General features: G+C 34.1%; 1 protein-coding gene across 5 annotated transcripts in view; it reads left to right on the top strand.

The window, feature by feature from the left end:
- ZNF407 (zinc finger protein 407) overlaps positions 1–17,830 on the top strand; it is a 609,391-nt gene that overhangs the window by 381,099 nt on the left and 210,462 nt on the right. The window lies entirely within an intron of this gene.

The raw sequence follows: 17,830 nt of genomic DNA, 5'->3' as shown, positions 1-17,830 counted from the left end.
GCCCTGTTCATTTTCTTCCCAGAGTACTTAAGATACATAGTGATTGATTAGAGCTGTCATTTTTCAGGACTTTATGTAATTGTATGGATAAAAGGCGTTGTTTATCTACTTAGTTTTTTCCTTTGTGGATAGTTATGGTAAGCTCTTTTCAGTGATGATCAGTTTAGTTTAGGATGTTCAGGAGGTGTTTCAGAGCTTGATGCCATCAATATAGTGTCTTCTACTGATAAGAACATCCTGGAAACTTCTTTATCCTCAGAGAATTCTCCCATGTTTTTGCACTGTAAAACCTCTATAACAGTGACAAATACCTGGAGTGGGTATGTTTCGCAGTGTAATATTAATTAGAAAACCATCAAAGTTAACTCAGTGGTTATAGATTTCAAGGAATCTCTTATGATTTTATAACTGATACATGTGAGACACTTTGTTAGAGAATATTGTTTAAGATTGCCTTTTAATATACCTAATCAAATGTCTTATAATCAATAAATAAGTAGAGATGCATTATACATTTGCAAACTTTTCATTCTTTAGTACATTGTAGATTCCCTAATAAATGCTTTTCAATGGATTTATTGACTGTAAAGAGGTGTACTGCTATGACGAGTCTAGATTGTGTAAGTCTATCTTGGGTGTTTGTTGCTCATATTTTCAATAAGGTTATGCTCCATACTTGTGTGATTCCTTTTAAAAGCATTTTTGTAGTAATGAGAAAATACAGACTAGGTGTTAGTTATCCTCACAATTATGTTATTTTGATAATATCTTAATGATCATTTGACATTTTAACCTCTTTCAGATTTTTTTGATCCCTTCATGCTCTCAGTTTCCATTACAGTTGTCCTTGACTGCTTGCCCTATTTTTCTTTTCTATATTGCCATTTCTACTTTATGGTATATATGGAACATTGGAAACTCTGATATCAGAGTTCAAATATTTTGGTGCCATTGACACCAGTGGAGACAATAGTTTGTTGTGAAATCATGCTATAATAATTGAAATTAAGGTAAATGGAGGCACAGTGTTTTCTGAGCATGCTCAATTTATTGGTAAAGCTAGTAATTACCAGTAAAATGGTTCTTTTCATTCCTCATTCAACCAAAAGACCATGAAATAGGGCTTCCTAGTATTTATGTAGTTTTGAGAGAAGTACAAGAGAACAAAGAACAGGAAGCGTCACAGACAGAAAACAATATGGTTGGTTATAAAGTCTGAAGTATCATAGGTGATGGAAAACAATATAATTGGATGGAACTGTGGAATGCAGGGTTAGCAACAACTTGCGGGGGTGGGCAACCTGCATGGCTAGTTAGTGGCACAGTGATAACAGACCAGACTTTCTTGAAGGACAGGCAGGGTTGTGGAGGTAATAGACTTCCTGGTGCCCACCTACCTCTTACAAGGCTTCTTAAGGAGATAACGGATCTCTCTTAATTGTACATAGGTATGTGAGGCTGTATGGAGATAATATATTTCTTTGAATTAAAGTGATTTATACGACACCTGAATTTTAAACTGACTCAGGGAAAACTGAACTTATGGATTCATAAGCTACTGAACTTAACTCAAGGATAAAGAATCATGACTCAGGCAGTTATACAATAGGATCATAGAATCAGTTACCTAATAGAATAAATAGAAAATCAATATTTGATTTTCTCAGTGATAAATCTTTAACAAATTTAGTCACTTTTTCTCCTTCCAGTTGCATCTTTAGTCTTGAAATGATCTGACTTGAGTTTAACTTTCTGCTAACTCCATGTTCCTTCCATCTTTGTGTGTATGTGTGCGTGAGTGTGTGTGTGCGTGTGTGTGTGTGTGTGTGTGTGTGTGTGTGTGTGTGTAATGCTACTGCTAATATGGGAGGCAAAATGGAAAACATGAGTAGAGAAATGGCCTCGGTGTCAGGAACATCTAAGTTGAAATCCTGCTTCTGAAACACGTAGACACACATCACAGAAGAATTGCTGATGTAAATTACTAGAGGGAGTTTACTTACTTGGAATTCCATACATCAATGAAATCATATTTCTGATATAAAAATATCACCAAGCCTCTCTTACTCTTCTACCACCTTCATCCGGCAAGTGACCTTACAGGTCATTTAATCTAACCTGTTCTTTTTTACAGATGAGAAATATGAATTCCAAGGGCTTTAGTTGTTTTTGTTTTTGATGAAGGTCACTCACGGAATGTCAAAGGAGGAATTGGAACCCAAGTTTCTAAATTAAAATCCGTGGTTCTTTCTACTATACTACCTCCATGAGATTTTATGAATGAGTGTTTAATTTTGAAATTGTTCTTGGTTGTCATGCCTTTCTCCTTGGAAAGAAGATCATGTTTTCTCATTGAGGAAATTTCCAGGTTGTGTTGGCTTCTTTGTTATTACAAGTACGTCTTTTTAAAAAATATAAATTTTTATTAGTATCTTATTTCTTGTCTTACCAGAATTTTTTCCATTATCTTGTTTCCCGGAGAGCCATTCCACATAAATTATATTTTTAAAGAAAAAGGGGAAGAGACAAAAAAAAAGAACCAAATAAATAAATACTTCCCCCAAATCTGAAAATATGTATAGTGTATTTTATCTGTGAGTCTCCAACCACTGCAAAGGAGTAGTGTTTTCTCATAATCTCTTCTTTGGGGCCAGACTTATTCTTTTAAATTTTGTAACCTTTACTTTTGAATGTTCTGTGGTTATTTCCATTACATTATTGTAGTCACAGTGTGTATTGTTTTCGTGGTTCTGTTTACTTCATTTGGCACCATAGCACCTAAATCTTTACATTTACGACAGTCTAATTACATCACATTCAAGTACCAGACTTTGTTTAGGTGTTCCCCAAGTGATAGACATTCACTTTACTTTCAATTCTTGGCTGTCATAAGCAGTGCTATTGTGAATATTTTGGTGTACATGGAGACTCTCTTCTTACGAATTAACTCCTCGGAATGTAGATCTAGTAGTGGAATCTTTGGGTCAAATGGTATGGGCATTTTAATAACTTTATTTGTGTAATTCTAAATTGCTTTCCAAAATGGAAATGTACTTATTCCCAGATCAGTGCACTTCTCTTCCTGCAGCTGTCTGATATAATAATATTTAAAAACAAAAATATCCAAACCACATGATTATTTCAATAGGAACAGAAAAAGCTTTGACAAAGTACAGTGCTCATTTATGCTAAAAATCTACGAGTTATAGGCTTTTTAAAAGCCAAAAGAGCGGTAGATATTTTAAAATATCATAAAAAGTTTTTGTCTAAAAATATGTAACTATACTCAGTAAACGCAGGAGTAAAATTAGGATGCCCATTATCTCTACTATTAGTGATATAGTTAAAAAATGCCATGAGAAAGAAATTAAAGGTAGGCAAAGAGGAGGTAATATTCCTCTTTGCGAATGACCTAGTTTACTTAGGAAACCTAGGGAATGAGTAAAGATACTCGTTGGGACTATTGAATAAGCAAAGTTGCAGGCTTCAGAATTTCAGCGTTTCTACACAATAATAACAAAATGCCAGAAGGAAAAACAGAAAGTGAAATCCCATTCAGAATACGTAAAATGTTTGGGAATTAACCTACCAAAGTATAGAACATAGACCTGCAGATTCCATTACAAAATGCCTGCTATGCCAGGCTTACAATTTGTTCCCCACACTCAACATTGCTTTTCCTGTCCAGGTGGTCTATAGTATACTTTCACTTCCATTTATTCCTTCACTGGGCATCAGCCAAATGGATATTTTTCATTATGATTGCCTTGTTTTTCTTGAATGTCTTCTCTCACATATACCTTCTTAATATATGTTACTCTACTTTTTCTGAAATCTGCATGGGATCAGTATGAATTCATCAGAAACATGTCATGCTATATTAATGTCATTTCATTTTTTTGATAGCATTATTAAATTACCAAATCACATTGGTGATTGGATGAGAGTCATATGTGTGTGTATGTGTGTATATATTTATATATAATATAATATGTATTATATATAAATATATATTTAAAATATATATTTAAAATTTAAATATATTATATATTTAAATATATTTATGTTAAATATATATTAATATATTATATATAATTAATTATATGATTATATTATATATAATGTTGACATATAATTATTATGATTATAAAATTAGTATAATTAAATATATATAAAATTTATATATATATATATAAAGTTCAAGCCTAGCTCTTTAAAGGACTAGTACATTTATTGACCAAAATAAAGAAGAGATACTACTGAACAAAAGAAAGCTACTTTTGAGCAAAATAAAGGGGGAAGGCAGGCAGAAGCAAGACAGTAGTGTGATTGCTGTTTCATGGAAACCAGCTGAGGAGAGAATATCAGTAACGCATGTGTGGTTGTCATCAGTCATGTCCTGAGGAGGCATCAGGAAAGATAGGAACTGAAAAAAACAATGGACAGTACTGGATAATTAGAAGATCATCGGTAACTTTCAAGAGAATAATTTTTAACCAAGTGCTATGCTAGATGGCAATTTGAAAGAGGTCAATAGTTAAGTGTATGATGTGAATGTGGAAGCAGCAATTATGATCTATTTTTTTAATGCCATTTGGCAATTAAAGGAGAGGGCATGGTCAGAGCATCAGTGGGAAAGGTTTATTAAATATAGGAGAGACTTGACCCTCGTTGTATGTGAGGTCATATGAGACAAGAGAGAGACACACAGAGAGAAAGACAGAGTCACTCAAGGAAAGTATTGTTCTTTCTCTGAGCAGGAAGATTGAGCAAAAGAGGTCATTTATTAATAGTGAGGGTGAAACTGGTTTGAGGATACTGAAAAAGATTCTGACCTACAACTATAGGGACTACATGTTATGTCAACAACCAGTAAGTGAAAGGATTGTCATGTCAAAACATTCTTTTGTTACAAATGATGTTACATGACTGAAAACTTTTGAGAAAAATAGACTTACAACATAATGTATCATTTTAAAATTATGTTTAAGAGTAATTGATTAATCACTCTTAGTTATGATCACATTTTTAATATGGTTCAAAACTCTCCTGTTAAAGGAGTGATTATAGCATTCATAGTAGTAGTAAATGTTACAGTTCAATCTGCTGTCTCTTATTCCATCTGACATCTATCTTTTTGAAAGTTTCATTGTTTTAATATCTAAATGCTTTGAATAGTCACCCACCTGGGGAGACATTATTACTTTCTGACACATTTGTTATGGTGGTGAACTGAGGTTACCTACTTTGGGATCCACATTTTGGGAGCTATTTTCACTTAAATTAAGGAAAGCCATGAATAAAAATGTGTCTTACATTTTACCTAGAATGTTAGAATAGTTGAATAAAGCTGAACTAATCCATATAGAAAATAACTGTCCCATCCCCTCAATTTTTAGATGAGGGAATGGTATGGAAAAGTTGGGTCTTTTTACAGGAAATTAATGATATTCTGTCATCTTGTCTAGTGCTCTTTTCATGAAAAGATACTTTCTCTCTTAGATACCAACTAATGTTTTGCTCATTAGGTATCTTTAATTATGGAATTCTGTAGACTTTTGTCTATAGAATTGTCCCAAAGAAAGACATTTTCAGCCATTTTCAATGTACAGATGAAGTTCTCAAGCATTTTTTTAACATTGTCAGAAGCCATTCTGTTCAGCATGTTTTTTTTTTAAAATAACATTAGAAATCATCAACTATACACTCTCATAAAAGATGAAATAATTACAGTTCAGTGATACGTTGCATTCAGCAAAGGTGTCTTTGTATTTTTTATTAGTTAACCAACTTAAGTAATTTTCATTGTAAGCATAAAGTGAATATTTTAAAATATGACTTGGGAATATATTTCAGCTTACCTTATTTCTAAGAAAATTTATTTCAATAAATAGAAAGTCATTTTAAGTAGAAATTCTTTGATCCTTATTCCTTTTCAAATTTGATTTAATTCTGCTCAGTACTCTGACAGTTTTAATCTTTGAGATTCGATTGTTGAATTTGGTGTCAGAAGACCTGAATCTGAATTCTTCTTCTCATACTTACTAGTTATTTGAACCTGAGCAAATCACTTAACTACTTTGAGCCTCAGTTTCTTTATCTATAAAACAGAGATGTTGAACTTAATGCACTCTATAAAGTCTCTCCTTCTCTAAATCTATTATCCTTTGATCCTATGAACTACAACTTAGCTGATTTGAAAGTAAGTTTATAGTTCTAGTCAAGCTCAAAGTTGCATAACTTGTGAGGAGTTCAAGTTATCTCTTTGAATAACATTATTTCAACATAATCCACAACGGTTTGAGCTTGTTGAATTCACCCATTCTTTCAGTGTTAAGTAATGGATTAACAAGGAGCTTGTGTTTTTTAAGTAACATTATAAAGACTATTACATCTGTTTCTTTGATTTCATTTATGGTCACTCTAAATCTCATTAACGTCCCTCGGATTTACCCAAATTTATCGCCAGTGTATGAAATGATTTTGTCATTACAGAAACTTTTTAAAACCTGTGGTTTTTCCAAATGCACCATCTTTTGCAGACATTATAGAAAACCTGAGAATATATAGAATACTCATTATTCCTTTATTGTTTTATTATTTCACATATTTCGTTTATATTACACAAATTATCACCAGTATCTAATATTGTCCTTGTACCTTTGGAGTTAAGCTTTTATTTATTTATTTATTTATTTGCATTTTTGTTTTGATGCTCTTATGATAAATAGGGTAGTAAAGTTACATGACACAAAGTAGGAAACTAATTCAAGTAGAATCATGTCAACTTTTGTGTATTGCATTAATTATGTTCAGATAAAGCAATAATCAGAAAGTTAAGAATTTTTTATTATAGTATAAAATATATCGTTCATTTTATAAATCCAACATTAGGCAGAAAAAACAGTAGTGATAATTATTATTCATGAAAAGCACGAATATGGAAAATTATCATAGATTTGTTTACAAAAGCATTGTATAATTGGTCTTTTGAGCCTGGGGCTATTCTTCAAGTTTGCATTATTAATTTAGCCAATGACACCTCATTCTATTTAGATATAAACATATACCCTTTTCCTAAGCACTGTCTGAGTACTATAACCAAATGCCTTCCCCATTAAGAAATCAATATACTTCATCATTTCCTCAAAACTTCTTTCATCAACAATTTTCTTCATAAAATAACGTGAAGTATTCGATTGGTCTTTTAGGATGTGGTGTTACTATTGTTTATATATCTTAGATTTTAGCATTGTTCATATATTAAAAAGCAAATGATACAGTATTCTTTCATTTTTATATTTCTTAGAATTCTATTACTAATATTGAGAATTTTTTGAAAAATTATCTTGTTAAGCATGTAAGATAAGAGTAAAAACTTTCCTCCCCACAAATAATAAAAATGGTGTATTCTTTTGGGCTATACATTCACAAAATACAGAAGTTCTTTTCTTAGCAGATAGATGTTTCAGTATTTTGTGGACAAATTTTTGAAATTAAACTGTTTCCCTATAACTTTCTATTATAAAGTTAGGGTTATGTTTATAAGAGAGGGTGGGTAATAAGTATGCTGCTGCAATGAGTACTGGATTTAGAATCAAAAGATTTGGAGTTAAACCCTCACTATGCCATTTACTAACTATTAACACAAGTTACAGTTTCTCTGGAGCTCAGTTTACTCACTTAATAAATAAGCAGGTTGGACTAGATAATCTCATAGGTACTCTCTACATCTAAATCTTTGTTTCTGTTAAATGTTGGTATTGACTGGTATCTCACTATAGTTCCTATGTAGTGAAGCACTTAAAGATTTAGTGTATCTTCTGAATAATCACAAATAAAATTTAGTCAGAATTATGCTCATTGCAGAAAGGTGCAACAGTACTTTTTATCAAACATCTTCAACTCAAGAACCTTAAAATAGGACATTATGTGCTCTATATAGAGTTAACTAAAGCTGAATCTACAAGATCAGAATAAACACTAAGTAAGGTTAAAAAAAATCCCTAAAAGTAATCAGACAACTTAAATGCTTAGATTCCTCAGATAGCCTTTTCTCTCCACCCTCACCTCTCTTCTTGCTTTACTCCACACAACAGATTCAGTCCAAACAATCCTGCATGTCTGTGATTTAGTATATGATTGTGGGGGTCCCACAACAGCAGTAAATCATCCAAAGCCTTTCTCCCTCCCCCCACAAAAGGTAATATTGATTCTGCTGATCCATATTAAGAAAACAGAGGTCAGCTGGCTGTGTCAGGGAGAAAATGTGGGGTAATGCATATGGTGCATCAGAGAACCCTCTTGAAGGAAGACCTTCTATGCCTGACAGAAAGGGGATAGAGGTTTATGATATGCTGTCTTATATTGTTGACATGTCCTCTTCCTGAAGAGGTTGTTCTGGATTGGGATAGAGGTTGCCCACCCAAGTCCCACTTATTATCCAGGGAAACTGATGACATCCAACCTCTGGAGTACATGGTGGTGGAAAGAGGAATGGTCAGGCATTCAGGAAGGAAACCAGAAAACAAACTTATTGACAAATACTATTAATAAGTGAAAAGGTCATAAGGCTAAGGGAGAAAGCCTGAATAAAAACTTAGGCATTAGCACATAAAACAACAAAGAAGTGTACAAAAAGATAGACAATAAGTAAAAATTTAAAGAAAAGTCAGAATATAATGAACAAAATATTACACCATTATGATTATCTGAACTGAGACATACTTCCCACCTCCTACACATGTTCCAATAAAAGCTTGAAATTTCAGTGCACCAAATACTTTTTTAAGCAATCTGATGAGAAATGGTTGAATGACTTCTTTTATCTCAGAACTACACAAAAAGACAGCCAGAAGCCCATGAATTAGAAGAGAGGAAATCAACAAACTTAAGAGTCAACACATACAAACAAGTCATCAAGCTCTTAGTGTGAACAGAGGCAGATCTCTAACCTGTGTGTAACCAGAAAGGGTCTGGTTTGTTTGTTTTTTTTTAATATATTAATGTATTTGTTTTCAGTTTCCAACAAGCATATTCATAAGTCTTAAATTTTCTCCCCCTACCTCCCCCTTCCCTCCTCAAGACAGCATGCAGTCTTATATGGGTTCTACACGTACATTCTTATTAAACATGTTTTCACATTAGTCATGTTGCATAGAAGAATTAGAAAGAATGGGAGAAACTATGAGAGAAAACAAACCAAACAAAACATAACACAAGACAAAATAGTTTGCTTCATTCTGCGTTCCAACTCCTAGTTCTCTGTATGGATGTGGATGACATTTTCCCTCAAGAGTCCTTTGGGAATGTTTTAGGTCCTTGCATTGCTATGAAGGGCTAAGTCTATCAAAAACAGTCCTCACTCACTGTGGCTGTTACTGTGTACGATGTTCTCCTGGTTCTGCTCATTTCACTCAGCATCAGTTCATACAAATCCCTCCAGGCCTCTCTGAAGTCCTTCTGTTTATCATTTCTTACAGCACAACAGTATTCCATTTCATTTATATACCACAACTTGTTCAGCCATTCCCCAATTGATGGGCATCCTCTTGATTTCCAGTTCTTAGCCAGTACAAAGAGAGCTGCTGTGGAACTATTTCCTATTTTTATGATCTCTTTGGGATACAGTCCCAGAAGCAATATTGCTGGGTCACAGAGTATCCACATTTTTGTAAAGGCTCTGTTTCTTGAGGCAGAAAAAGTGGAAAACTCCGTAAAGAAAACTTCAGGGTAGTCAGAATGCCTTATGATGGGAACTGTGGAAGTAGAAAACAGCAATGGTTAGAAATAGTGTGGCGCAGTGCTCATACTGCGACATCCTTTTTCAAGCTAGATTCCCTAACCCTCTGTCTTGAGATGTCATAGAAGGTCCTAAAGTTGAGTACTCTGAACTTGAAAGATTCAAGTGATCCTAACACTGGGAAGTATATATAGCTCACCACAATAATCCAGGAGAATTTCCTTCAACCAAAGTTGAACAGTTCTGTTTTCCATGGTATATTCTTCCAATTTAGCAGCTAACTTAGAAAGATGAATAAACTAAGGAAAACACCAACCAGTATTAAAAAATATTGTAGGTGTAGATATTTCTCAGACATAAGGCAACAAGTCAGTAATTGCAAAATGGATTTGCTATAAGGACTGGAAAAATAATTAGAAGAAATGAACAAGATGTAAGAAATGAAAATTAGGGGAAAAAAACTTGGGAAGAAAGAATTGGAAGGAGAATAAGTAGACTGCAAGAGAAAGTGGAGATCTCACCCAAATACTGGTCTCTTAAAATTAGAATAGCCTAGTTAAAAATCAGTGATTCCATAAACTGATAGGAAATGTTAGGACAAAATCAAAAGATTGAAAAAAATAGAAGAAAATACAAGATAGCATGTCAAAAAACCAACTGACCTGGAAAATAGGTTAAAGAAAGATAATCAGCCATTGAATTCCCCGAAATCTATGTTTTTAAAAAATGTCTTAGATAATATATTTAAAGAAATAATAGAACACAAAGTAAAGTAAGAATCTAATGATCTTATCCTAAAAGGAACTGTAAAAGAACAGTTCTAGGAATATCGAGGCTAAATCCCAGAGTTCCCAGGTCAAGAAAAAGTGCTATAAGCATCTAGAAAGAAACACCTCACATACTTAGGAATCACAATCAAGAGTACAGAAGTCCTGGAAATTTCTCCTAAAAGTGAGAGATGATCTTGGAATATAATATTATAAAACAGAAAAGATAATTTGGAAAGGTAAGTAAAATCCTGTAGGGGAAAAAAGTAGAACTTTAATAGAATGAAAAACTTTCAAATGTTTCTAATGACAAGACCGAAACAGAAAAGGAATTTTAAATACAAACACAAGACTCAAGAAAAATTTAAAAATGTAAATGTATTTGAGCAAGTGGAAGGGGCTGTATGTAGTTAACATTCTAATTGAGAGAGGAAAAAAATAAATATCCCTTCCGAACCTTAATGTCTTCAAGGGTATTGAGGGAGTTAAATTTAAAACAAAACAAAACGAAAGCATAGAGGAGCAGGGGCCGAATTGGTTATAATAATAATAAAATAACTAGCAATTATATAGTACCCACCATGTGCCAGGCACTTTCTTAAGCCCTTTTTATTTCTTTTGATCATTATAATAACCTAGAGAGGTAGATGTTCTTATTAATTATCTCCATCATTCCTTGTTTGTCCAAAGAGGACCATGATGTCAGGAAGGTAATGTCATGACTTGCAAATGAATTGGATTTAAGTGAGGCAGAGCTGTGCCTCATTCTCTCCTCTGGAGTCATCTGGATCCAGGGGCAAGATATAGATCAGGATGACTGGAGATGGCCTCAGATGCAGTGTGAGACCTTGGCCTTTTTAGGCTAAGAATTTAACCTCCCAAGTCTCAGCTTGTACCCTTTCAGTGATTGAGACTAGGTAAGAAATGAGGCAAAGAATAGTCCCTTTTACCTAGTCAAAAAACAAAAAAATGAAAATCAGTCTGGGCAGGGAAAACCCTCAAGGTTTCTGGCCAAAACAAAAACAAGTGCTGTTTTATACTGTCTCTGAACCATGAGAGCCCAACCAAGTGAATCTTGGACTGGGATGTATTGTTGACAAATCAGTGAGAGCCAGAGTGATTTGGATTTAGGGCACGGGCCTTAAAAAAGAAATATACCCTATAAACCCCAAGATATCTTGCAAAGTTTCAGTGACCAAAATTCATATTCCTTTGGACAGAGCACCCATGATTCCTTATGTAGACAGAGGGAGAGGAGTTGAGCAAAATAAGGCAAAGAGATTAAATGACTTGCCCAAGGTCACAGAGCTAATAAGTATTTGAGGTCAGATTTAAATGTAGGTCTTCCTCACTCCACGTCCAACCGTCTAATCCATTGTGCCACTCAGGTGCCTAGCTCTGCTCTGGGGGCTTTAAGAATGGAAAGAGATAGGAAGGTAAAAGGAATTCACTAGTTTAGAAAGGAGGAAATATGTTGGGCTAATTATTTCTTATAATTGAGGTATATGAGAAAAGTATGCAAAGATGGAGAAAGAGATGGGGAACCATGAGAGAAGAGCTTAAGAGGGAGAACATTTTTAAGGCGGGAATTGTCATGGGGAAAATAAACTTGTTGCTCTTAAATGAGACATTAAGAAAGAAAAGAGCTAGGATCAAAAAGTGTCTTAGATGACCAATGGCAAAACAGATTGTGGTATATGAATGTATTGGAATATTATTCTTCAGGAAAGGATGAAGGAGATGATTTTAGAGAACTCTGGGTACTAGGAACTGATACCTAGGGAAGTGAGCGGCACTTGGAGAACAAATATAAACTCATCAATATCAAAGAAAATCAGCTTGGAAAGTATTTGTGTTTGTTCAGTCATTCTCAGTCATGTCTGACTCTTTGTGATCCTATTTTGGGTTTTTTTGGCAAAGATACTGAAATGGTTTGCATTTCCTTCCCTAGTTCATTTTATTTTTGAGGAATATATATATATATATACATTTATTATTAATTAACAAATTAATAATAAATTATTAAGAAAATACAGTGGGTTTAAATCAGTTTTCATATTTTTAAGCACCTGTTTAAATTATAGAGTAAAAATAAAGAATATAAAAAAATCATGAGGGGCCAAATGAGATCTAAGAAAATACAAATTTAAGGGCAAATTAAATAATCATGAGAAGTGAGAGGAGTAAAAGCCAAGTTAATACTCCTTGAACTGACACTCATGAACCACTGTAAGTAGGTTTCATCTTTTGCGGGAAGGGAAACAGTGGTAAGACTTATAAATGGGTTGAAGAGGGAGGTACAAGTAGAAGGACGGTATATATTCATACCTGTACAGTTCATTGGTGAACAAAATAAGGAATAATTTATCTAATCTTATACTAGGTTATGAGAGAATAGGATAGGAAGGAATGAGACAAGCATTTATTAAGTGCCTAATTTGATCCCTCTGGAGCAGCTAGGTGGTGCAGTGGAGAGAACACCAGTACAGGAGTCAGGAGGACTTCAGTTCAAATCTCGCCTCAGACAGTTGACACTCACCTTGGGCAAGTCACTTAACCCCAACTGCCTCATCCTGGGTCATCTCCAGTCATCCTGATGAATATCTGGTCACTGGATTTAGATGGCTCTGGAGGAGAAGTGAGGCTGGTGACCTGCGCAGCCGTCCCTCACTCAAAACAAAGTCAAGTGCAAGTCATGTCATTATTTCTCTAATGGCATGGTCAGTCTTCGGCAACGAAGGATGAACCCACACACAGTTTGTTCCCTGTGAAGAGTAAACACCTCTAGGCTAGGGTCCATTTTAATCATAAGTGGCGGGCCACTTAAACAACCAGAGGCAAGCCTTGGAGTTAGTTGTTTTGAGAGAGACTGCCTCTGCTCCAGCCCCAGAAACTTCCCCTTCTTCCTCACACCCCCATAGTGAGAGGAGTTAGGCGTTTGAGCCCAGGAAGATTGAGAGAACCTCTGCTTATAAGGAACAAAAGACCCAGCTGTGCTGTGAAATTGGGGAGTCAGGGGGTGAAAAAGGAACCAGCATGTGCCCTGTGAATGCAGAAGCAGTGGGGCAAAAAGCCCTTGGCTGCGGGCACTTAGAGGAGGTGAGAGGTTTGGCTTTGGTTCCAGGCAGGAGAGCAGAACTGAAGATCTGGGGCAAGAGGCACCATTTCCCATACCCCAGGGCAAGAGGTGATTACACAAATTAAGCTATCATCACACGAAATGCAGAGGCAAAGCAGAAAGAATCCAACCGTAGAAAGCTGTCATGGGAATAGAGATGACCAGGGTTCATCTTCAGCGGAGGATATTGAAGGAAAGAAACCCCCGATAATGAGTAATGTCAAATGGTCACTTGCCCAGGAAGAATTCCTAGAAGATCTTAAAAAAGAGTTTAAAAACCAAACAACAGAGATAGAGGAAAAACTAAAATAATCATAATAATAAAAGAAAAAACAAGAAGCTTATGAAAGGAAAGTCAGTGGCTTAGAAAAGGAAATCCAGATTCTTAAGGAAGAAAATGACAACTTGAAAATTAAAATTGGACAAAGTGAAGGCAGCAGAATTATAAGAGATCAAGAAGTAAGTAACCAAAACATGAGTAATGAAAAAATAGAAGAGAGAGAGTGAAGCATCTTATAAGAAAAACAATAGATTTGGAGACTAGATCAAGAAGAGAAAATATAAAAATAATTGGACTAACTGAAAGTTATGATCAAGAAAAGACTCTTGATATAATAATGCAAGAAATAATTAAAGAAAATTGACCTGAAGCATTAGAACAAGGGGGGAAAGTAGAAATTGAAAAAATTCATTGATCACATCAGAAAAACTCATAGGAATATTATAGTCAAATTCTGAAACCTCCAGTTCCAGGATAAAATATTAAAAGAATCAAGATTAAAACAATTTAAATATGGTGGTGCCACAATCAGACTCACACAGGACCTGGCAGCAGAGACATTAAAGAACTGTAGGTCTTGGAACATAATATATAGAAGAGCAAAAGAACAGGGGCATTGGCTGAAAAGATCATTCCTTGCAAGGTTAAGTATTATCCTGAATTTTAAAAAAAATTGGATATTTGATAAATTCTCAGACTTTCAAGACATTTAGTAGCTCATAAGTAAGATTGGACAAAACTCTAATAGGATATGAATTTTATAAGTAAAACCATTTAGGAATAGCTAAAAAGAGTGATTATTTTATACAAATGAGTTACAAAAGGAATTAGATGGGGGAGGAGGACTGGTAGTTCTGGTAACTTACTTTCATTTAACCAATTGGGAATGGATTTAAGAGGTAACAATACCAATATATTTAGTAGAGTAAAGTCTTCTAAATTCAGAAGACATAAGACGATAGGGTTGTAGGGAGGGGCATGAGGATAAGGGAGCGATCTTTACAGGGGAGGAGGAGGGAACAGGTGAAAGAGGGGTATAGAAGGGTGTTTAGAGGTAAGGGAATGGGATGATAGGTAAGGGATCCTTGGAGGGGGGTAGGCAAGTAATAGGAGAGCAAGGCAGTGGGTATAAGTAAAGTAGAAGAGGCAAGAGGGATAGGAAACAAGAGATATGCACAAACATAAAAAAAATCAAAGATCAGGAGTAGAATATATTTGGGAAAGTATATGCCTATATATGTATGTATATGTGTTTGTATGTATCTATAGATATAGAGAAATATATCTAAACTTTTTTGTAGTCTTCTGGTGGGGGTGGGGAAAAAAGAACAAAGTAAAAATAAACAAAAAAAGCAAAAAAAAAAAAGAACAAAAGAACTCACAAGGAAGCAAAGATGGATAATTTTCAACACAACAAATATTATTTATCATGCAGACTTTCCTGAAATGAAATTTTGTTACATAATTTGAATCCTCATGTTCTGCTACACACCTGACATGCTTTTTTTCTTTAACTTTGTTAAAATATTATATATTCGAATATATGTTCTAATATTTAAGTTTATGATATATTTTTGGTCCGTTCCTCTATTCTGTATTTGTGTACTGGTATTTGAGTCTAAAATAAAATTTAAAAAGAAAGAAAAAACCTTTGAGAATCTACAAATGTATCCAAAATAAGAACAGATGAGGAAATTTTGAAAATTAGAGGAGAAATAAAATGAAAAATAAAATTTCTTTAGAATTGATAAAACTTAATTCTGGTTCTTTGAAAAGCCTAAAAGAATTGACAGATCTTTAGTTAACCTGATCAAAAAAGAGATAAGAACAAATTGCCCAAATTAAAAAATGAAGTTGAATTTATAACAAATGAAAAGGAATTAATCGGAGCCTGCTATCAACAATTATAGGGAAACTGAAAATTTTTAAAAAATGGATAATTTCCTATACCATATAAACTATCCCAGTTAATGGGACATTTAACATAAATTATAAAACTAGTTTCAAAATATAAAATAGAACAAGCCCTAAAGGGCTCTTTAGAGTAAAACCTTTAAAGGTGAATTCTATCAAACATTTCTGTAACCATGATTACTACCGATACAAAACAGTGGTGGATACAAATAGCGGTTTGTCATTTCGAAAACAATTATCAAAATCTAATTAAAAACAAAAACTCATATCAACCACATATTTACATTGAGGCAGCAAGGTGGTCCCGTGGATAGAGCTTTTAGCCCAAAGTCAGGAAGATCTGAATTCAAATTCAGCCTCTAACACTTACTAGCCCTGTGTTACTTAAACTCTCTACCTTAAGTTTCCTCAGCTCTAATATTGTAGATGCTTAATAGAGATGTAGTGAAGACCAACTGAGCAGATATTTGTAACGTGCTTAGTCCAGTACCTGGCACATAGTAGATGCTATATAAATGCTAGCTATCATTATCATCATCATCACCATCATCATGATCATGATCATCATCATCACCATCATCACCACCACCACCACCTGAATTCCTTCTTTTATCACTATACTAATCAAGAGTATATTTTAAGGAAGAAGCCAAAATAATAACAGATCATTTGAAACAACAAAAGAATCTATAATGTCCAGGGAAATGATGATGAAAAGTAGGACTAGATAGGGAATAGCATTTCCCAACCTCATTATATTATAGAATAATAATCATAAAACCCATCTCTCTCTGGTTAAAAGCTATAAAGTTAGATCTAGATAAGGAAAAATCAGAAATAACGGAGCTCAGTAACCTAGTTTTCAAAATATGAGTATAAATTATTTGGAAAAGAATTCCCTTTTTGACAAGAACTACTCAGGAAACTAGAATGCAGTTTGGCAGATATTGAGAACAGAGCAATAACTTACACTTTATGCCACAATAAGCTCAAAATGGGTACTTGACCTGAAATAAAATGTCACATCATAAAATGAGATCAATAAGTTTTTAAACAATGTGTATAAATGATTCTCAAGAAGAATGTAAACTATTAACAGCCATATGAAATACTTAAAATAAAAGAAATGTAAATCCAGATACCTTCATGACCATCTTGCCCATAAAACTGCATTGATTTTGCTATCAGCATACCGCTGTCTGGTCACCATTCTGCCCCTACATAGGCACAGCGCTTCGAATCTGACCTGAGTTTGAATTGTACCTTACAAATTGAATTTGCTTCTCACTTAAGTCTTCTTGTAAGTAAAATAGGGATAATAATAGTAACTTCCTCACAAGGTTGTTGTGAGCATAAAATGAGGCAACATATAAAGTGTTTTGCGAAGTTAAAGGAACATACATACATATGTGTGTATATATACATATATGTGTTAGTTATGATGACACAGTCCTTGTGGTCATGTGAAACCCCTGTTCAATTAGTAAATACTGAGCTTTAGGTGAGATTTGTCTCCTCTCTACTGAAATTACTTAGTTATAAATTTGGTATTTATTTAAATGACTGAACATTTTTTCATCCCAGAAGAATACTAGATTGAAGAGTACAGAAAGTTTCATTTTTTAAAAAATGTTGCTAGATCCTAAATCAGTTGTTGTGGTGGTTTCATCTCACATCCAATAGATTGGAATGATGGCAAAACAAAGCAATAGTCAGCGTTTGTGGGACTGTACAAAGAAAACAACAATAAATATACTGTTGGAACTACGAAGTGTTCCAATCATTCTGGAAAGTTATTTGGAATTATGATATTAACAGTGACTAAAATATCAATATATTTTGACCCAGAAGTTCATATTACCCATGGAAGTCAGACAGAAAAAAAAGATCCCATATATACCAAAATACCAGAAGTTGAACTTGCTGAGTTTGTGATAGCAACAGTCATGGCAAGTCAACAGGCATTTATTAAAAACTTTGTAAACCAAATAGTTGCTTGTCAACTGGGG

Source organism: Notamacropus eugenii, chromosome 4, assembly GCF_028372415.1.
Source record: "Notamacropus eugenii isolate mMacEug1 chromosome 4, mMacEug1.pri_v2, whole genome shotgun sequence".
Classification (NCBI taxonomy): Eukaryota; Metazoa; Chordata; class Mammalia; order Diprotodontia; family Macropodidae; genus Notamacropus; species Notamacropus eugenii.
Note: the sequence above shows the minus strand (reverse complement) of the source record. Positions and strands in the feature narration are given on the sequence as shown.